General features: G+C 41.9%; 1 protein-coding gene across 11 annotated transcripts in view; it reads right to left on the reverse strand.

The window, feature by feature from the left end:
* The window catches only part of DTNB (dystrobrevin beta), a 350,467-nt gene extending 333,342 nt beyond the window's left edge, over positions 1–17,125 (reverse strand). For 10 of the 11 annotated variants that reach the window (XM_058287728.2, XM_058287727.2, XM_004452521.5 and 7 more), the window contains exon 1: positions 16,953–17,125. The gene's annotated coding sequence lies outside the window, so the exon portion shown is untranslated. The remainder of the gene's footprint in view (positions 1–16,952) is intronic. The other variant, XM_004452519.5, reaches the window with a different exon arrangement.
* Positions 17,126–23,521: the final 6,396 nt, after the last annotated feature.

Consider the following 23,521-nt stretch of genomic DNA (forward strand, 5'->3'; position numbering starts at 1 on the left):
AACCACCCTGTTTTTTGTATCTAAAGACTCTATTAGAGAAAGCAGATGTGGCTCAAGCAGTTGAGCTCCTGCTTTCCACGTGGGAGATCCCAGGTTTGATTCCTGGTGCCTCCAGAAAAAACAAAATAAAAACAAAAACAAGCAAAACAAACAATATCCCCAGCCCCTGGTACCTAAAAAAAAAAAAAGGACTCCATTAACAGGTATAAAGACATGTCAGAAACTGGGAAAAGTTATCTGCAACCTATACAACCAAAGGATTGGTATCTAAAAAATACAAGGAACTTGTACAAACCAATAAAATGACATAAGATGAAATCAGGCAATTCAGAGAAGCAACAACAGAAATGAAAAAAATATATATGAAAAATTGCCCAATCCTGCCAGGAATCACAGAAATGAAAATTTTAAACATAATTCAAGACTAAACTATAACAAGTAAGGATTTACAGTTTGGGGATAAAACCATAACAAAATGCAAAGAACTGATTACTATACAAGTTGGAACAGTAAGTGGCTTTTGGAGGAAAGGAAGGGACTGTTACTAAGATAGGGCACATGAAGGGGCTTCTGAAGGAGGTGGCAACACTCTATTTCTTGACCTGAGTAGTGATTACAGTGTATCTGCTTTAAAATCCACTAAGCTAAACTTTGGGAGTGGGGGTGGGGGGATCTGCTTTATTCTATAATAAAAAGGTTATAAAATCATAATACATCAGGTGGGATAGGAGGCAGGAGCCAGCAATAGGAGCCCTGACAGGGAAGGGACATTAGAGAAACTCACACTAGAACTACTTTATTTCATTTTCTGATTATCTAAATAACATAAGGGAACTCTTACTTGTTTGTTTTTTCTGTAAATCTACAATGGCTTTTTAAAAAAACTCCATAAACCTTAAACACACACAAAAGAATAGCATTGCTCAGTGTGGCCCTTTCAATGTATAAAGATTTTTTAGGGGAAACGGACTTGGCCCAGTGGTTAGGGCGTCCGTCTACCACATGGGAGGTCCGCGGTTCAAACCCCGGGCCTCCTTGACCCGTGTGGAGCTGGCCCGTGCGCAGTGCTGATGCACGCAAGGAGTGCCGTGCTACACAGGGGTGTCCCCCGCGTAGGGGAGCCCCACGCGCAAGGAGTGCACCCATAGTGAGAGCCACCCAGCGCGAAGGCGGGAGCAGCCTGCCGAGGAATGGCGCCGCCCACACTTCCCGTGCCCGCTGACAACAACAGAAGCGGACAAAGAAACAAACAAAGAAACAAGATGCAGCAAAAAGACACAGAAAACAGACAACCAGGGGAGGGGAGGGGAATTAAATAAATAAAAAATAAAAAAATCTAAAAAAAAAAAAAAAAATTTTTTTTAAACATAATAATTTACCTATCATATCCATCAGATGGGGAAAAAACTGTTTCACAATACCATCTTTTGTCAAAAGTATGAAACAACAGGAACTCTCATATGCTGCTAGTCAAAGTATAAATTAATATAACCACTTTGAACAGCAGAGACCGTTACCTAGTAAATTTTTAAAATATATATAACCCATTAACCCAGCAATTCCCCTTCTAGGAATATGTCCTAGAGAAACAAAGTATATTAATTCTACTGGTAATGTTTTATTTATTGGGCTGGGTTTTGGGTATACAGCATTATTCTTTACACTTTATATGTCATATTTCATAACAAAATTTTAAGTCATTGCATTGAGTATGTTCTCTGGTACATCTTTTCTTCAATAGCAAGGAGGAAGCCATTCTCTATATATTTTATTATTGAAACAGAGTCATAAAACAGAGTATACCAAATATCATAAGCTCCTTTCATCCCAGTGTATAGGAACTCTCCCAAACTCCATAATTAGGTCTAATAGTCATTTCCTCAGGTTTCAAGCAATGTCTTTTATAAGCATTCCAGTATACCTGCTAACAAATGATGCAGTTTAGTTGAGTACCAAACTAAAATAACCAGTTTGTTACCAAACTAAAATGAGAATTTGTGTGTGTGCGTGCCACTTTTACCAAAGCAAGAAAAACAAATGTTTATAGGCTTTTTGTCTTTTGCTTAAGAAATCTCAAAAGAACCTTATAAAAATTAATCACAAAGCTTAATAAAATTTTAAAGTACTAGATTAAGTAGCACACGAAAATGCTCCATAAGTTTGACTTCATATTCTAAAAGCTTTGTTTTTAAATTCTTAATGATAATATTAGCCTTATATTGTCATTAGGTAATATCACAGGACATAATCTACTTACAGTAAGGTTCAGTGTTACGTTATCAATAATATATATAAACCCATTTTTCAAATAGTATTATTAATAATTTTAGGGTTTTTTTAACCAACTCACTATGATTAGATCAGTTTTTTTTTACTTTGTATTTTGACTGACAAAAGCTTATAATATAAACAGAAGTAACAGCTCTGGTTTTCTGGCTATTCATGTGTGTTTTTATCAATATTATTTCAATCTCCAGTTGAACCTGAAATTTCAACCTGCAGTTTCTTCATGGGAATCTTTTTAAGCTGCTTTCCTATTTAACATGGTTCATTTCATTCAAATCAGACAATATAATCTAAATGACCACTAAAATAGGCACAGGTGAAATGCAGGATGTCCTAATACAAAGGAAGCAAATAAGGAGGATCCTATTATCCCTCCCTCCAGGTTGGGGTGTTGTCACTATTTTCTCAGGTACTTAACTTACCACACCTGACATATACCCATCAAACAGATGGAACAAAATATCAACCTATGATTAAATACTAGTAAAACTTAATTGCTGTGGGAGTGGATGTGGCTCCAGTAGTTAAGCACCTGCTTCCCACATGGGAAGGCCCAGGATCAGTTCCGGTGCCCCCTAAAAAACAGCAACAACAAAAAACAACTTAATTGCTCATGTTTCCTTGTTATATTTGCCTAGAGAATCATTTTACATAATTGCCACTCTGGAGATGACTGCTTAAAAATGAAAAACAAAAAAACAAGGATAAGAAGATGGGACTGTGCTAGCTTGAGGAGCCTATCAGGAATAAGTACGTTAGAATTACATGACGAATCTGAGAGCGAAAGCAGTTAGGTAAGCTAGTGTAGCAGTTTGATATAGTTATGAATTCCAAAAATGGATACTGGATTATTCTTGTAATCTAATCTGTATCTGGGAATGACTGAGTTATGATTAGATATGCCACAGATAGAAGGCATGGCAAAAAACAGAGTTGGGGGTTTCTGATGTTGGAGTTTTGATGTTGGAGTTTGATGCTGAAGACAAGCTAGAGCCCTGGGAAGTAAGTGCACAGAGGAAAGAGAAGCCAGCCCCAGGAAGAAAGGAACCTTGAACCCAGAGAAAAGCAAGCCCCAGTAATGTTGGAACCCAGAAAAGCTGAACCCTCACAGACATCGGCAGCCACCTTGTTCCAAATAGACTTTGGTGAGGGAAGTAACTTTTGCCTTATGGCCTGGTATCTGTAAGCTCCTACCCCAAATAAATAACCTTTATAAAAACCAACCAATTTCTGGTATTTTGTATCAGCACCCCTTTGGCTGACTAATACACCTAGTAACAACGTTAGTAATCTACAGTGTCTGGAAATGATTTGACCCTAAAGCCCATTCTCTTTCCATTGTACCACACTGCTCCCTCCAAGGCAAACATGACCTCAAGGAATAAGGCAAGACTGCAGGTCCCAAAACTGTGGTGCTTACTAGATCAGATCTTAAATCAGTGTTAAGTGGGGTCTGGAGGATAGTGCAGCAAAAATTCTGGACCCTCATTAGTCCTCATATCTGCCTTAATTAGGAAGAGAATGTGTTCCAGTGTTGGACTAGGTCCAACAGCAGAAGTTAAGTAACTCCCACAGTAAAGACTAAAAGAAAGGGAGAGAAGATTTGTGGAAATGATTCCACAATGTTTCTGAACTGAAGTGCAAATAACTATTAGATAACCTTCATTTCCCTTGACTCTTTTTCCTCATGTCTTAACCCTTCAGCTCAGTTACTTTAAACATCCAGGTATGGAACTTTCATTGGCAAGTTCACCATCTCCAGCAAAGCTCCCATCAGTTTTTCCCTGCGTGCCTATTTAATCAAGAAGACAGGGAAGTGGACTTGGCCCAGTGGTTAGGGCGTCCATCTATACATGGGAGGTCGCGGTTCAAACCCTGGGCATCCTTGACCTGTAGGGGGGGTGGGGGGGTATATGGGGACCTCATATTTTTTTAATTTAACATTAAAAAAATAAAGATTTTTTTTTAAAAAAGACAGTGATGTCTGAGATTGTCACTAGTATTAACTACAACTTAGCTATAACTAGCCAAACTCTCTTGAAAGACAACTGCCTTATTTCAATAAAATTCTCAAATATCCTTCCTGTAATGCTTCTGTTCTCTTTCAGATAAAATAAGTAAATGCTTATAAAATTGCAGGCCTTTTGTTTTTATTCTGTACCCATATATAAAACCTAACACTTCCCCCTTTTATCACATTCAGATATTTCAGTACTGGATAATTGTCTAATTACATTCACTATGTTGTGCTACCATCACCACCATCCTTTACCAAAACATTTCCATCATTTCGAATAGGAGCACTGTACATATTAAGCCTTAACTTCCCATTCCCTATGCCCACCCCATCCCCTATATTCTAGATTCTGACTCTATAAGTTTGCTTATTCTAATTATTTCAAATCAGTAAGACCATATGATATTTGTTCTTTTGTGCCTGGCTTATTTCACTCAGCATTGATGTCTTCAAGGTTCATCCCTATTGTCTTATGTTTCAGGACTTCATTTCTCTTTACAGCTGAATAATATTCCACTGCATGTATATACCACATTTGATTTATCCATTCATTGGTGGACAGACACCTGGGTTGCTTCCATCTTTTGGCAATTGTGAATAATGCCACTATGAACATTGGTATGCAAATATCTGTTCAAGTACTTGCTCTCAATCCTTTTGGGTATATACCTAGAAGTGGGATTGCTGGGTCATATGGTAGTTCTATACTTAGTTTTCTGAGAAACCACCAAACTGTCTTCCACAGCAGTTGTACCATTTTACATTGCCACCAGCAATGAAAAAGTGTTCCTATTTCTCATATCCTAACACTTATTATTTTTCCTTTTTTTTTCAACTAGCAGCCATTCTAATGGGTATGAAATGGTATCTTTTTGTAGTTTCCACTTGCATTTCACTGGTGGCTAATGCCATCATCATGCATAATGAACATCTTTTCATGTGCTTTCTGGCCATCTATATATCTTTTTGGAGAGATGTCTATTCAAGCTTTTTGCACATCTTTTTTTTTAAGTTTTTATTTTATTTTTTTTATTTCTCTCTCCTTCCCCATCCTCCCCCTCCTCCGTTGTCTGCTCTCTGTGTCCATTTGCTGTGTGTTCTTCTGTGTCCACTTGCATTCTTGTCAGCGGCACCAGGAATCTGTGTCTCTTTTTGTTACGTCATCTTGCTGCATCCGCTCTGTGTGTGTGGCACCACTCCAGGGCAGGCTGCACTTTTTTCACGCACAGAGGTTCTCCTTGCAGGGTGCACTCCTTGCTCGTGGGGCTCCCCTACGCAGGGGAAACCCCTGCTAGCACACCACATGGGTCAGGAGGCCCTGGATTTGAACCCTGGACCTCCTATATGGTAGGTGGATGCTCTATCAGTTGAGCCAAATATGCTTCCTCCGCACATTTTTTAACTGGGTTGTTTGTCTTTATATTAAATCAAAGGATTTCTTTCTGGATATTAAACCTTTATCAGGGAAGCAAATTTGGCCCAATGGGTAGGGGAGAGAAATAAAAAATAAATCTTAAAAACATAGCTGACATTCATTAAAAAAATTAAAAATTAAAAAAAAATTTTTTTAAACCTTTACCAGATATGTGGTGTGGCAGTTTGGTATTGTTTATGAATTCCAAAAACAGATATTGGATTGTGTTTGTAAACTGGTTTGTTCCTCTGGGCATGTTAGACTGTATTAGACTCAGAGGTTTCACTTTACTTTATTAAATCAAGATTAGGGCTTTTATTTGACCACATCATTAGGACGACTGGATTGAGTTCTCGCCTACAGCTGTGAGCTATATATAACGGATGCTCAATCAAAGAGGGAAACAGAGAGAAGGAGAACACAGAGTAGAACACAAAGAAGTCCCAGGGAAAGGGTGGAGCAGTTCACCTGATAGATTACAGCTGGTCTTGTGGAGAGAGCAGAGCAGCTGAGCCCAGAAAGAGATAAGCCCTGGGAATAGAGACAAGCCTTATGCCAGCCTACAGGTGAGATTGGAAGATGCTTGGACCATGGAGCCTTAAGAGGAAGGGGAAGGCTGAACTCTCAGAGACTGGCAGCCACCTTGCTCCAACACGTGGCAACAGACATTGGTGAGGGAAGTAACATACACTTTATGGCCTTGTGATTAAGCTTCTACCCCAAAAAAATATCTTTTATAAAAGCCAACAGATTTCTGGTACTTTGTATCAACACCCCTTTGGCGGACGAATACATGTGGTTTCCAAATAGATTCTCCCATTGTGTAGGGAGTCATTTTACTTTCATGATAAAGTCCTTTGAAGTACAAAAGTTTTTAAGTTTTATGAAGACCCATTTATCTATTTTTTTCTCCTGTTACTTGTGCTTTTGGTGTATATTCTAAGAAATCATTGCTTAACACAAGGTCCTAAAGATGCTTCCCAGTGTTTTCTTCAGGGAATTTGATAGATTTGGCTCTTATATTTAGCCTTTGATCCATTTTCAGTTAATTTTTGTAGAAAGTGTAAAGTAGGATTAGGGGGACCTTTTTCTTTCTTTCTTTTCACAAAAGCAGATCCAGTTTTCCAAGACTATTCTTTCCCAACTGAGTGGTCTTTGCCCTCTTGTCAAAAATCAATTGGCCATAAATGTGAGATTACTCACACACATTACTGAGCTCTCAACTTTATTCCATTGGTCTGTATACCTGTCTTTGTGCCAGTACCATGCTGCTTTGATTACTGTGACTTTGTAGTAAGTTGTAAGATTGGGGAAGCCTTCCAATTTCATTCTTTTATATGATGGTTTTTGCGACTCCAGCTTTTACCCTTCCATATAAATTTTATGATTGGCTTTTCCATTTCTGCAAAAAAACTTCGAGAATTTTTTATTGGGATTGCGTTAACTCATAAATTGCCTTGGGTAGGACTGACATCTTGGTATTTCATCTTCCAATCCATGAATACATTATGTCCTTCCATTTATTTAGTCCTTCTTTGATTTCTTTAGGCAATATTTTAGTTTTCTGTGTACAAGTCCTTTTACATCCTTTGTTAGGTTTATTCCTAGTTATTAGATTTTTCTTGCCAAATTGCTCTGTCAAGAACTTTCTGTATAATGTTGAAAAACAGTGGTGATAGTGGGCATCCTTGTCTTATTCCTGATCTTAGAGGGAAAGCTTTCAGTCACTCACCATCAAATAGGATGTTAGTGTGCCTTTTCATATGTGCCTTTTATCATGTTAAGAAAGTTTTCTTCTGTTCCCAGTTTTTTAAGTGTGTTTATCAAGAAGAGGTGAATTTTGTCAAATGTCTTTTCTGCATCGAGATGATGTGTTTTTTTTTCCTTCGTTCTGTTAATACGGTGTATTAGATCAATTGATTCTTATGTTGAACCAACTTTGCATATCAGGGATAAATCCCACTTGCCCATGGTATATAGTTCTTTTAATACGCTGTTGAATTCTTTTTGCTAATATTCTGTTGGGATTTTTAACATCTATATTCAGAAGATACATTGGTCTGTGGTTTGCTTTCTTGTGGTATCTCGCTTTGGTATGAGGGTGATGTTGCCCTTGTAGAATGATTTAGGGAGTGTTACCTCCTCTTCAATTTTGTGGAAGAGCTTGAACAATTAGAGAAGTCTTCTTGGAATGTTTGGTAGAATTCCCCTGTGATGCCTTCTGGTCCTGAGCTTTCCTTTGTTGGGAGTTGATTACTGATTCAATCTCTTTACTAGTAATTTGTTTGTTGAGATTTCCTATTTCTTCTTGAATCAATATAGGTAGCTCATATGTTATTAAGAATTTGTCCATTTTGTTTAGGTTATATAATTTACTGGCATAAAGTTGTTCATAGTGTCCCCTTAGTCCTTTTTATTTCAGCTTCTGTTTTTGAGTCTTTTTTTTTTTCCTATTCCATTACCAGTGATCTAACGTTCGTTATTTCCTTCTGTTCACTTTGGGTTTAGTTTGCTCTTCTTTTTCTAGTTCTTCCAGCTTTGAGATTAGTTCTCAGATTTGAAGTCTTCAATCTTTAATGGAAAAACTTAGATCTACAAATTTCCCTCTCAGCACTGCCTTAGCTGCATCCCCTAAGTTTTACTATGTTGAATTTTCATTCTCTTTCCCCTCAAGATATTTCCTAATTTCATTTGATTTTCTCTTTATCCCAGTGGTTAAGAGTATGCTATTCTATTTCCACATATTTTGAGTTTTCTAATTCTCCCTCTCTCACTGATTTCTAGCTTCAGTTGTGCACTGAGAACATATATTGTATGATTTCAATATTTTTTTAATTATTTGAGATTTATGTTCCAGACCAGGGACTAACCCGGGACCTCCTATGTGGGAAGCCAGCACTTGACCACTGAACTACATCGGCTCCCCTAAGTTTTTTTGTTTGTTTGTTTGTTTTGCTGTTTTGCTTGTTGTTTGCTTTTGTTTTTAGGTGGCACCGGGGATCAAACCCAGGACCTCACATATGGGAAGCAGGTACTCAACCACTTGAGCCATACCCACTCCCTAAACTTGTTTTTGATCTAATGTATGGTCTATCCTGGAGAAAGATATATGTGAACTCGAGAAGACTGTATAGTATTTGTTGAGTACAGTGTTCTATATATGTCTATTAGGTCTAGTTGATTCAGAGTATTGTTCAAGTCTTATATTTCTTTATTGATTCTCTGACTAGATGGTCTATCCATTATTGAAAGTGGTATATTAAAGTCCCCTAGTATTTATGTAGAACCGTCAATTTCTACCTTCAAATCTGTCAGTATTTGCTTCTTATATTTTGGGGTTTTGCTGTTAGGTGCACATATGTCCCCCTTTATCAGTATATGACAACTGTCTTTGTCCCTCATTACTGTTTTTGACTTAAAGTCTATTTTATCTCCTATTAGTATAGCTACCCCACTCTCTTTTGATTACTACCACATGGTATTTTTTTTTTTTTGCATCTTTTCACTTACAACTTACTTTTATCTTTGAATTTAAGATGAGTTTCTTACAGACAACATATAGTTGAGTCATGCTTTTTATCCATTCTGCCAATCCCTGCCTTTTGACTGAAAAGTTTAATCCATTTACATTTAAAGTCACTACCAATAATGCAGGCCTTAATTCTGCCATTTTGCTATTTAGGCTTTGTACGTCTTATACCTTTTCTGTCCCTCAATTCTTCAGTTAATACCCACTTTTACATTTATTTTAGTTTTTTGTGTTGTACCATATTGAGTGCCTTCTCTTTTCTATCTGGATGTATTTTTCATCTGTTTTCCTTGTGATTACCATGGGGTTAAAATCTGACATCTTAAATATGTAACATTAATTTTGGTTTGTTTGATACCAACTTTAGCTACAATGATATATAGGAAAGCAGATGTAGCTCAGTGGTTTGAGGGTCTGCTTCCCATGTATGAGGTCCCGAGTTCAATCTCCAGTACCTCCTAAAAAAAAAAAAAAGTGGAATATAGAATGCAACCTTTTTATCAATGTTAAATTTCTTGAACCTGATAACTGCACTTAAGGTGATTACATAAATGAATATCCTTGTTCACAAGAAATGTACACAGAAGTATTACTTGGGTAAGGAGTATGATATGTACAACCTACTCTCAAATGTTAAGAAAGATAGATAGATGGACAGACACAAATAGAATGATACAAGTGTGGCAAAATGTTAAACTTAATGGATCTGGGTAACCTGTGGGCTTGAAATTCTTTCAAAACAAAAAAGTTTTTTTTAAAACATTAATGGTATAAAGAAAGACATTACATAAGTAAAAAGCAATCCACCAAGAAGCTATAACAACCATGAACTTATATGAACCTAGAAATGTAACAAGAAATCTATAAAACCAAAACTGAGAGGACAACAAGGAGAAATAGACAAATCTAAAACCATAGTAAGATTTTTAACACAGCTATATCAAAAAAATTTTAAAGGCAAAAAATAATAAGGATATAGAGAGGTCACACATAAAAACTAATGTTTTTCCTAACAGAGTAATATGGGACTCCACATCCAACAAACAGATGATATCCTTTCCAAATACATGTGGCAACATTTATAAAAACAACATAGTTCCCAAAGGAGATCTCACTAGAGCACAAAGAATCATTTCCACATTCACTACCTTCTCTACTACAATGAAAACAGAAATTAGCAAAGAAAAAAATAATTTCAGGGAAGCAGACTTGGCCCAGTGGTTAGGGCTTCTGCCTACCACATATGTGGGAGGTCCGCGGTTCAAACCCCTGGCCTCCTTGACCCGTGTGCAGCTGGCCCACGCGCAGCGCTGATGCGCGCAAGGAGTGCCAGGCCACGCAGGGGTGTCCCCCGTGTAGGGGAACCCCACGTGCAAGGAGTGCGCCCTGTAAGGAGAGCCGCCCAGCACGAAAGAAAGTGCAGCCTGCCCAGGAGTGCCTCCCACATGGAGAGCTAACACAGCAAGATGATGCAACAAAAAGAAACACAGATTACTGTGCTGCTGATAAGGATAGAAGCGGTCACAGAAGAACACACAGCGAATGGACACAGACGGCAGACAACTGGGGGGAGGCAGATAAATAAAAAATAAATACATCTTTAAAAAAAAATTTTTTTAAAGAAAAAACATTTGTAAACTAGAAGGTCTTCTCCTAAGTCATGAGTCAAAGAAAGCATAAAAGAAATCACCAAATATTAAGAACCAAACAAGAGAATATCATGAAAAACATGTGATGTAGCCAAAAAAAAAAAAAGGAAATACTCTATCCTTAAGTATATTATTAACATATAAGAAAATTTAAAATGATTATGTGGTTCCAAATTAGAAAATCAGAAAAAGAACAGTATATTCCAGTATCAGTCAGTTTCACTAGGTTATATAAAGGGAAAAACAATCTCAAAATCTCAGCAGGTTACAATAACAAGAGTTAATTTCTTCTTACATTATACATAAACTGGGGCAGCTACAGGTCTGCTTGGCTCTTCTCCACATGTCTTCATTCCAGGATGAGGTTAAATGAGCAGTCCCTATTTGGGACGTGCCATTCTTGTGACAGAGGGAAAAGTACAAGAGAGCCAGCAGAAATCTGCAATAGCTCTTAACACTTCTGCTCAGAATTGGAGTACGCCCATATTTCATTCACCAAATCAAGTCACATAGCAAAGCCTGACAATGAGGCAAGAAATTTTATGTCTTCCATGGATAAGCTACATGAACAAATAATTGGGAGCAACAATACAATCTATTGCAGTATCCTTGGTACCCAATTCTGTAGTGATAAGTTTTCACTAGGCTATAGACAGTAACAACCCAAAATCTTAGTGCCTTAAACAAAGGTTTATTTCTTAGTCATGTTACATGTTGATTGCAGGTCAGCTGTGGCTCTCTTCCATGTGTCATCTTCATTCCTAAATCCAGATTTAAAGTACAGACACTATTTGGGATTTTCATGGCAAAAGGAAAAGAGAGAGAGAACTAGTGGATACATGCAATGGATCCTGCACCTGCTTGGATGGGACATATGTCACCTCCACTCATTTTTCATTGGCCAAAGCAAGTTATACGGCTAAATATGATATTAATGGGATAGAAATTTATTCCTTCTCCAGAAGATACTGAAAAGCACATGGCAAGGGGCAGGGATGTTTATCTGTATTACAGGGAAGAAGGATGCAAGTAATTAGAAACAAAATACAACCTATCTCAAATCAAGAAGAAAGAAGGAAAAAAAAATACATAGAAGAAATCAATTAAATAGAAAAGAAAGATATAGATTAATGAAACCAAAGGTGGTTCCTTGTTGAAAAAAAAACTAATAAAAGAAATAAACCTCAGGTAGAACAGATCAAGCAAAAAAGCAAAAAGGACTAAATTAATTAATGGGGATGGGGCAGAGAATCATAGATACAGCAAAGATTTTTAAAACCATCAAAGAAATACCATGTACAACTATGGTTTTGAATAAACTTCAAAACTTAAAAGTAGAAAATTCTTTTTCTAAAAATAAGAATGACAAAAATTGACTGAAGAAAATAAACCAATCAGAATTAAAGAAACTAAATCTGTAACTGAAATGTCCACTCACACAAAAAGATACCAGGCCCAGAGTTTTATGACTTGAGAGAGGTAGCTGCAAATCAGTAGAGGAATATATACTCTTAAATAAAAACTGTTCAAAAACTGGATATCCAAACTGAGAAAAAGTAAAATTATATTTCTTTGTTTTTGTTTTTTTTTGTTTTTTTTTTAAAGATTTATTTATTTAATTCCCCCCCCTCCCCTGGTTGTCTGTTCTTGGTGTCTATTTGCTGCGTCTTGTTTCTTTGTCCACTTCTGTTGTCGTCAGCGGCACGGGAAGTGTGGGCGGCGCCATTCCTGGGCAGGCTGCTCTTTCTTTTCTCGCTGTGCGGCTTTCCTCACGGGTGCACTCCTTGCGCGTGGGGCTCCCCCACGCGGGGGACACCCTTGCGTGGCACGGCACTCCTTGCGCGCATCAGCACTGCGCATGGGCCAGCTCCACACGGGTCAAGGAGGCCCGGGGTTTGAACCGCGGACCTCCCATGTGGTAGACGGACGCCCTAACCACTGGGCCAAAGTCCGTTTCCCTATATTTCTTTGTTATACCATATATATTAGTCAGCCAAAGGGATGCTGATGCAAAGTTCCATAAGAGGTACTTTCTCACCCAGAGTCTGTTGCCATGTGTTGATATAAGATGGTGGGAAATGTCTGTGAAGGTTCAGGCTTCCTCTTCCTCTTAATGTCCCATGCTCCCAGCTTCTTCATTATCAGCTGTAGGCTGAGGTAAGTCTTGTCTCTCTCCCAGGGCTTGTTTCTCTCCAGGCTCAGCTCCTCTGCTCTCTTCACAGGGTCAGCTGTACATTATCAGGCTAATGGCTGTCTCTATTCCTGGGGCCTCTACTGTGTCTAATGGAGCCTTCTCTCTTTCCTCACCTATCTACTTCTCCATGTATTTACTTTCTGGGGCTCCAGTATATGCCAACCTCCCTTCTCTGTGGTATGGTTTCTTTGGTGGGCAAGGACTCAATGTCCTAGTGACATGGCCTAATCAAAGCCTTAATCATTATTTAATCAAGTAAAAATGAACCTCTGAATCCAATATAATCTAATATGCCCAGAGTAACAGACCAATTTACAAACATAATATCTATTTTTGGAATTCATAAACAATATCACACTGCTACATCATACATCATAAATTCCATACTAAAAGTAAAACTTAAAAAAGAAAAACTTTTAGAAGAAAATATAGGAATATATAATTTGTACTCTAGGGTAAATTTCCTTAAACCAGACACAAAAAAGATAAGTCATTAAGGAAAATTACTCATAAATATGATATTAAAATTTAAAACTTGTATACAACAAAAGACATAATTGACAAAGGTAAAGGACAAGTATTAGACAAGCTGGATGCATCTGCAACACATATATCCATCAAAGAATTAGTATCTAAAGTAACCTAACTGTCCCTCAGTGAGTCAAAGGATACAAAAATTGATTTAAATCTACCACTAAATCCTACTCAGCAGTTAATAATAAATACATGAACCAGACCCACAAGTATCAACATGGTTAAATTCTCATCAATTAAAATTTTAAATGTGCAACTTTTTGACTCAGCAATTTTATTTTTCATTCACTGCAGCAGTCTGAAAGAGCAAAAGACTGTGAACAGCTTAAATATCCATGAGAAGAGGATTAAATAAAATGCAGCACCTTCAAGCTATGTTAGAGATTGTGGAGTAGGCAGAATAATCAGGTAGATTCTAAGTTTCAACAAAGAAAGATCTAAAAGACATTTCGTTAGGAAAAAAAGTTGCAGAACAATGCACACGATATGGTGTCATTAATGTGGCAGGTGGGGAGAGGACGCTATATTTTTCTGCATTATCTATAAAATACATGAAAATGTATACAGAAAGGTCTGCAAGGATGACAATAAACTGCTAGTGGCAGTTTCTGTGGAGAAAGGAGTGGGTCAAGCAGGGTTTTTTTTGAGTGAAAGGCTTGAGTATTTTACAAGTGTATCAGGAGCCACCTGCAGAGTGCAGCACTTGGGCACACACTACACAACTCCAGGAGCTCATTCTCAGGGACCCCAATGTAAACGGCATCCTCTAAAGCTGGGCATTCTATACCTTGTACAATTAGACATCACAACCCTGATGTTTGTGTAATTAAAAATAAAATCAAGGAAGCGGACTTGGCCCAATGGATGGGGTATCCGTCTACCACATGGGAGGTCCCCAGTTCAAACCCCGGGCCTCCCTAACCCGTGTGGAGCTGGCCCATGCGCAGTGCTGATGCGCGCAAGGAGTGCCCTGCCACACAGGGGTGTCCCCTGCATAGGGGAGCCCCACGCGCAAGGAGTGCGCCCTGTAAGGAGAGCCGCCCAGCGCAAAAGAAAGTTCAGCCTGCCCAGGAATGGCGCCGCACATAAGGAGAGCTGACACAACAAGATGACGCAACAAAAAGAGACACAGATTCCTGTGCCGCTGACAACAACAGAAGCGGACAAAGAAAAACACGCAGCAAATGGACACAGAAAACAGACAACTGGGGGAGGGGGGAGAAATAAATAAATCTTTTAAAACTAACTAAATAAATAAAATCAGAGGGTGCATATGGGGACAAGTGATCTTTCTGGGGTAATGAAAATGCTCTATACTTTGACTGGGATAGTGGTTATGAAGTATACAGTTTTTCAAAATTCATTAAACTTTACACAGGAAACCTGTGCATTGTATCATATATAAACTACACATCAATAAAGTTGATTTTAAAATAAATATAAATTTAACTAACTGATTGCTTTAATTAGTATCATAGGAAAAGATACCCAAAATTGCAGTACTTGGCACCCAAAACAAGTACTAGTAGGTAAACTGCTGATACAGTCCAAAAACTAAAGAGAAATTAACTTCCCACTTCAGGGTTTACTACACAATGCCGAAGTTGGATTAATATTACCCTTACTATTTACACAAGGAAACTAAGGAATGAAGAGATTTATAAGAAAGACATAAAATAAATACTAAGTTGAAACTTCTTTGGTTCTAATTTTCTAACTATTAAAGAGAAAATACATCTCTCAAGCATGGTGGACACCCAAAAACCCTGGCAGCACCACTTAACTGCACAACCCCATCAAAGAAAACTCCACTTATGTATGATAAAAAATCCTCACAGAACTCATAAAAGGTCAAGTTTTAATTTGGCAAACAAAGTAACCCAACAGGCACTACAACCCAAGGAAGTGAAACAGCAGCCTGCAGCTCAAGAGTCCAGAAATCCAACCAAAGCTGAGGACAGGCTGGATTCCAACCTATACAGAAGAGCAGAGACTCTTTCTCATAGAAGCTCCAGATACTATGATACTACAGATTGAAGATCCAAGGAGCAAGTATAAAAATGAAAAAGTGTTCTCTGGACAAAAGTATTCTCCTTCCTCCTTGAATGACAGAATGAGAGAGGGGGCAGAATGGGAGGACGCAACGGCTCGAGGGACAAGCTCTCGGTCAGCAGACAGGCAGTAAGCACGTGAAAGTGGAAAGAGGACTGTGCCACCTGAATCACCACTTTCCCATTCCTAAGAACCCGGGCTGCCTCACATAGCAAAAAAGGGGTACTTGATGGAACGAATGTCCATCAACCATCCCTAACAGGAAAGGGATAGACACTGCTCAGTGTAAAATGTTACAAAAAAACTGGCTTGCTTCACTCACTCACTCACGCACTCAGTAGGTATGTACTGGGAACAGTAACAGGCCAGGCCACTGAGGATTAGCAGGGAATAGTCCTGGGGCTTAATTCCGGCTGGGAAGACAGGGAGCTCTTTCCCAATATCTTTTTTCCCCTTCCCTCTTAAAGGCTGGGCAGAAAAACCTTCAAATTTCTCCCATATTTTCCCAAAGCTTCTCTGACCCTTCCGCTTTGTTCCCCAAACCAGCAACTTAGGGCTCCAGTATTTGCGTACTGGGAAAAGAGGGAAGAGCGGGACGTCAAGTGAGTAGGGTGTGAGAAAAGATTCAGGGCCACTTTGTGTTTTATAAGCATTAATTACCTCCACAACCAAATTGTCAGCACCTAAAACTGCGAATGCTGGCTGCGTTCCCTACTGTTTTGAAACCCCAGTGCCGACCACCGTTCTCTAGCCAGGGTAGCTAATCAATAAACGTTTGCGAAGAACGGTGGGAGCACTCCGTGAGCGCCAGGCCGGGCTCAGGAATTTAACAGCAGGCATTCCTGGGCCGCATCCTCCCTCCCCTCAGGACACTTTCTTTTCAAGGGTGACCTAGGTGGCCTGGCTCGCTCCCAGGCGCCTCGATAAACGATGCTTTGGGGCGATTGGAAATAAATCCCCTTCCCTCTGCCAGGGCCTGCCTGCCTCACCTGCCCTCTGCCAGGACCTGCCTCGTTCGCCCCCAGGGGCACCTACCGCGGAGCCTCCTCCCGCGAGCCCCGCTCGGGCAGCAGCAGCGGGCGGCCACGGCGCGCTCGAGACCCCGAAGACCCCTCCGCAGCCCCCGAGCGCCTCCTCTCCCGGCCCCGCACCCTCAGGCTCCCGAGGTCCGGCCGCCGCGCGGGCTCCCCTCCCGCTCCTCGCGCGCGCGAGGCTCCAGGACCGCTTCCCTCTCCCGCAGTCCCCGGCCACCGCCGCGGAGCCCCCACGCTACTCACTTCCCGGCCGGAGCAGGCGGCGTCGGGAAGGTCCTCAGCGGCCGCAGCTCCCTCCGCCTCCTCCGGTCCGGCCCCCGCGGCTGAGGCGGCGGCGGCAGCGGCAAAGCCCGCTGAGGCCCCGGAGCCGCCCCCGCGGCGGACGTTCCCAGGCGCCCGGCACGCGCAGCGAGCCCGCCCCCGGCGCGAGGGCGCGAGGGCGCGAGGGCAGACGCGGAGGCGCGGGCGCGCGCGCCGCCAGCGCGAGCGCGCGGCCCGGGGGCGGGGCTTCCGCCGCGCCGGGCGCGGGGCGGGGACGCGGGCCGAGGCCCCGGGGAGCCCCGCCCCCGAGAGTCGCGGCGCGTTGCTGCTCGCGCGCGGCGGCTCCACAGGTGTCGGCCCGTGCTCTGCCTGACGTGACTCCCGGGAAAAGAATGCGAAGAGCCGCCCCGTGACTCATCCATCCGCGCCTCGGGCCGGAGCCCCTGCCCTGGGTGGTTTTCCAAATGAATTCACCTCAGCGCGCGCTCGCTGGGCCCCGGCGCCGCCTAAGCGCTGTACCCGGCGCGGGGACCCGGCCGCGGCCACGGGCCCTGGGCGCGAGGAGCGCACAGCGTCGTGGGGCGAACGCCGCGGGAGCAGCCCGGCCTGCTGACCCCGGCAAAGCCGGGCCCGGTGCGCGGCCGCGGCGGGGCCGACGAGGAAGGGATGGCTTCCGCCTGCACGAGGCGCGGGGCTTCCTGGAAGAGGTGGCGTTCGTGCCCAGCCTCGAGGGAAGAAAAGGCAAGAAATCGTAGGAGGTGAAGGCGGGAGAGCACCGTGGGCCGAGGAGCGGAAGCCGGCCGAGGCTTACCGACTCCGCATCAGCTGTTTACTTTAATGGTATCCATTGCCGACTGTATACTTTAGAGCAGCTGTAGGTTCCCAGGACAACCGGGCTCCCATAAACTCCCCCCCCCCCCGGGAATATTAGCCATTTTTTATAGACTCCTCCCCGTGCTGGGTGAAACATAAGAGATGGTGCCAAACTAAGAACAGCTAAATCTTTTTTAGTTGTTCCGAGGATCATTTTTCTTAATAGTATTTATGGCCAAAGCGGCAATGTCCTTCAAGGGCTAATAGCATGTGAGGGACGTGTACTCCTCAACTAGGTGCCTGCAGGCCCCTGTGCTTCCAGCCTGGTTTTTTGTTTGTTGTTGTTGTTTTCCACTCTAATCCATATTTTATTCCTCCATCCTGTGGACCCTGGGATGGTGATGTCCACTCCACCTCTAAATCGAGAGGGGGCTTAGATCCCACATGCCAGCGTGGTGTTGACTGCTGCTCGGCACCTCCCTTAGGTAAGGCAGACCCGGCCACCTCCTGCTGCTGCTGCCTGCCTGCCTTTCCTCCTCCTCTCCTCTTGTTAATTTTAAACTGCTGTGGTGAAGGAAATGCTGTGAACCGTCTCTGTTAAGTGAGAGTAAACAGGTTCCTCAAAAAAGGGCATCAGCTTTCGCACCTGAGTTTTGCAACCGTTTTGCCTGCTCAGGAGATTTTTCCACTTGTGTGCAGGTTCTTGGCTATGTGGTGACTATGTTAAGATACTCTGAGTATAGGTATGAGACATCCAGTTTATTCATTTACCATTTATTAAGCACTCACTACGTGGGGAGCATTGAAAGAGTAAAATACTGATCTTTTGGAGAAGAGTTGTGTAAAGGATGTCAAATAAATATGTAAATATTGCTTGCTATATTTGCCCTATTGAGTGAAGCCAAGGTAGCTCCAATATGTGGGCTGAACTATTGTAAACCGTTTGGGGAATGAAAGGCTTTAGGATCAGTTGTATTAGCATCTCCTCTTCTCTGTTCTGTTTCACTACCTCCTACATGCTCAGAAAACTTCTTTCAAATGTCTTCAATCTTTCACCCCCTCTCACTTCCAAAATTATCAATCTCTCTTAACCTACTTGTCCTTTTCTTTCAGTATCGGTAAATACTCAAACTTGTCATGTCTTAAAGAAACCTCTCTGTCACTCTAGATTCTGTCCCCTTCACAGTCAAATATCTCATCTCTGCCTCCTCAGCAGCTTCTCACTCCTCCACCCATGGCTCTGTAACCTCTGTCCCCACCACATCAATGCACTGCTCTCAACTAATGGCCTGTTAGATCCTCAACCCCAAAGGCCACTTTTAGTCCCCATGTTACTAGAGTTCTCGGTGGCTTCTGATGTCACAGCACTCCACTCTTTGAAATTCCCTCGGCCATCACCACAGGACTCCTCTCCTAAGCCGTCTCACCACTCCTCAGTCTCCAGGGCTCTCCCTGAGTCCTCATCCACCACTGGTGGCTTCAACTACCTAATGCATTACCTCCCCCTCAGACCACTCACCAGGGTTCCATATATACAAAAGTCCACCAGATTTCTAGAAACACCTCAAGCTCAGACTTCTCCACCTGAGGTGTCCTGGAGCTACCTCAAGCTCTGTATTTATAAAACTGTTTCGCATCACCGTCCACCCAGCTGCCCAATTGAGAAGCCTGGGAGCCATCCTTGATTCCTAACCCCGCCCTTCCAGCCACACTCAATCAGTCACTACATTGATTCAACCTCATGAATAACTCTAGGACTGTCCCCTCCATCCCCTCTCAGACTAATGCAACAGCCTTCTAAACTTTCTCTCCCCTGTAATCTTGCTCCTTCCAATCTATCTTCCATACTGCGGGCCAGGGAAAGCTTTCCTCTATATAAATGACTCCACAGTACCTTGAGGATCAAATCACAAGTCCTTAGCATAGCATACAAGACATTCTACTAATCTAGCCCTCGCCTACCTCTCCAGCCCCATATCCTGTGGCTCCCTCTACAAATACACTGTCCACTCCTGGAAATGTTCCTGCTTTCTCTTGCCTCTATACTTTTGTACTTGTTTCTTTCTGTTTGGAATGTCATTTCAGTAGAAGCAAATGTCCGAGATATGTGTAACTGAGGTTCCTGAAAAAGAAAAACAAAACTGTGGAGCAGAGCAAATATTTAAAGCTATAATCCAAGAAACGTTCTGTAAATAAAAGAAAACATAAACCTACATAATAAGAGTCCACAGTGTACCTGGGAAAACTGTAGCAGGAAGGCCAACTTGGAAAAATATCCTTCTAGATAGAAGTAATCATGATAACCCTCAGGGTCTCTAGGCAGATAATTCAAATTGCTTAAAATGGTTGAAAATTAGGATGCAGCAGATTAATGACAGCTGTGAATTCATGCCTTCCGTTCAGGATTTGCCTTAGTGCAGTGCTTGACCATAGAATGTGGCATGAATGATGTTCTGGGATTTCCAAGTTTAGGTCATAAGAAGCCCTGAAGCATTCACCTGAGTCTTGGGACACCTGCTCTTGGAGCCATGCTCCACTATTTTTTAAATCTAACTCCCTATGTTGAGGCCCTGAAACTACAAGAGAGGGAGAAGGGCCTAGCTACTCCCAGACCTTTGGACACCCCCACAATGCACCTGCTATGTGAATGTGTTAGAGAGCCCTTAGACCAGTCTAGCTATCCATCACCCCCCAACTCCTACCCAAATTCCTGACCCCCAATATTATGAAATTACAATAATATTGGTTCTTTTTAGGGAAACGGACTTTGGCCCAGTGGTTAGGGCGTCCGTCTACCACATGGGAGGTCCGCGGTTCAAGCCCGGGCCTCCTTGACCCGTGTGGAGCTGGCCCATGCGCAGTGCTGATGCGTGCAAGGAGTGCCGTGCCACACAGGGGTGTCCCACCGCGTAGGGGAGCCCCCACGCGCAAGGAGTGCACCCGTAAGGAGAGCCGCCCAGCGCGAAGGAGGGAGCAGCCTGCCGAGGGAGCAGCCTGCCGAGGAATGGCGCCGCCCACACTTCCTGTGCCGCTGACGACAACAGAAGCGGGACAAAGAAACAAGACGCAGCAAAAAGACACAGAAAACAGACAACCAGGGGAGGGGAGGGGAATTAAATAAATAAAAAATAAATCTAAAAAAAAAAAAAAAAAAAATATATTGGTTCTTTTTAAAGCTATGACTCTTTTTTCCATTTTTTATCTTTTTTTTAAAGATAAGTAGATCACACAAAATATTACATTAAAAAATATAAGAGGTTCCCATATACCCTCTCCCCATATTCCCCACTCCTCCCATATTGACAACATCTTTCAATAGTGTGGTACATTCATTGCATTTGATGAGTACATTTTGGAGCATTGCTACACAGCATGGGTTATAGTTTATGTTGTAGTTTGCACTCTTCCAGTCCATTCGGTGAGTTATGGCAGGATATGTAGTGTCCTGCATCTGTCCCTGCAATATCATTGAGGACAACTCCAAGTCCCAAAAATGCCCCAGTATCACACCTCTTTTTCCCTCTCCCTGCCTTGAGCAACTCCTGTGGCCACTGTCTCCACATCAATGATACAATTTCTCCATTGCTAGAGTCACAATATTTCTATGTAGAATATCAGTAAGGCCACTCTAATCCATATTTTTATTCCTCCATCCTGAAGCCCCTGGGATGGTGATGTCCACTCCACCTCTAAGTTGAGAGGGGGTTAGATGCCACATGGCTGATAGATGGAATTCTCCTACTTGCAGCTGTAGACTCTCTCAGTCCCTGGTGGGTGGTTAACCATCCACACTTCCCTGTTAGCTGACCTGGGTAAGTCCAACGAACTGGAGAGTAGGTGTTGTAATTCTGCTGAGGCTCAGGGCCCAGCAGGCATATAGACAGTCCAAAGATTCAAGTCTCCTGAGCATATACCAACCCCAGTGCCAATCACAGGTTCAGTAAAAGTGACAGAAGAGACATGCATAGAGAGGTCACATCTGAGTCCCACTCCATCACACCCAGGACCACAAATTCCAAAGTAGGGCCCACTGGCAAGGGACTGAACTCCAGAGCCATCTGTCATGACCATAGAGCCTGGGTGTCTCTGTAGCCCTCAGGAGCATCGCTCCCTGGGGTTGTACCTACTTTGACAGTCTCTTAGGTCCTGCTGAAATGTGTGTAAGCACAACCCCTCTGATGACCTTCTGACTCATTTTGAAGTCTCTTAGCCATATAAACTCATTTGTCTTTACCATTTCTCCCTTTTATTCAAGGTCTTTTTCTAGTTTCATCACCAGCTGGTGCTTGGTAGTAATCCCTTGGCACCAGGGAGGCTCTTCCCTGGGAGTCATGTCCCTTGCTGGGGGGAAGGTAATGCATTTACATGCTGAGTTTGGCTTAGAGAATGGCCACATTTGAGCAACATGGAGGCCCTCAGGAGGTAACTCTTAGGCACCCTGCATCTCTAGGCCCAGTTGAAATTTCAAGCACACAGGCTCATAAGCATAGTCATCAGTATCAAGGGCCCATCATTGGACCACCCTTCTTCACTGCTCTTTGCCCTTGCACTTGGGGGATTGTTGCTGCTCCATTGGAGAGTGTGACAAGGTTTCCCGGAATGGAAACTCAGCAATCCCTCAATTGTTGTGTGAAACTCTCCTCCCTATGTCAATACCCAACGAACATATGAACATATCTGTATACCCTATATGCATGCCCTGGAGAACTCTCTCCCACCCATGTAACCCCCATCTTAAGCCATGACTGTTTAGGGGGAGTAGTTTGTTAAGGAGTCTGATAATCAAACTAGCTGGCATCAGACTTCTCAAAAGCATCATACAAAGCAAGGCAAGAGTGGTACACCACTTTCAGCATTTTCTAGAAACTCAAGGAAAGAAGATGCAAGCCAAGGATTTTAGAGAATCAATGATAAAACTAATTTAAACAAAAATAGAAGTTAACAACATAGCAGAATGCAAAGTTAACACTGTAAAGGAAGAGCTGTGAGGGGAGGGTAGCCCTACCAAATTTTAAAACGTGCTGCAGTCTCTTTAATGAAAACAGTGAGGTCCTGGCACATGAACAGGCAGACCAATGGAATGGAATAGAACGTCCATGGCCTTAAAAACACTCAAGGAACTAGGAATAGAAGGGTAGTTCCTCAACATGATAAAGGGCATCTACAGAAAACAATCAGCTAACATCATATTTAATGGTGAAAAACTAACAGCTTTACCCCTAAGATGAGGGGCAAGACAAAGATGTTTGCTCTCGCCACTTCTACTTAATATTGTACTTAATATTGTACTGTTCTAATCAGGGCACTGAGGTAAGAAAAAAAGAAATAAAATGTATCCAAATCAGACGGGAAGGAGTAAAGCGATCTCTGTTTGCAGACAGCATGATCTTATTTATAGAAAATCCTTTAAAATCCACTAAAAATACTATTGGAATTAATAAATGAGTTCAGAAAGTTTACAGGATACAAGATCAGTATGCAAAAATCAATATTTCTATACACTAGCAATGAATAGTCATAAAATTAAGAAAGCAATTCCATTTACAATAGCATCCAAAAAATAAAATACTTAGAAATTTAACAAAAGTACAAAATCTGTACTCTGAAAACTGCAAAACTTTGTTGAAAGAAATTAAAGAAGACCTAAGTAGATGGAAATATGCCCTATATTCATGATCAGAATATTGAATATTGTTAATATGGCATTTTTCCCCCAATTGGTTTATAGGTTCATCACA

The sequence above is a fragment of the Dasypus novemcinctus genome, chromosome 25, assembly GCF_030445035.2.
Source record: "Dasypus novemcinctus isolate mDasNov1 chromosome 25, mDasNov1.1.hap2, whole genome shotgun sequence".
Lineage (NCBI taxonomy): Eukaryota > Metazoa > Chordata > Mammalia > Cingulata > Dasypodidae > Dasypus > Dasypus novemcinctus.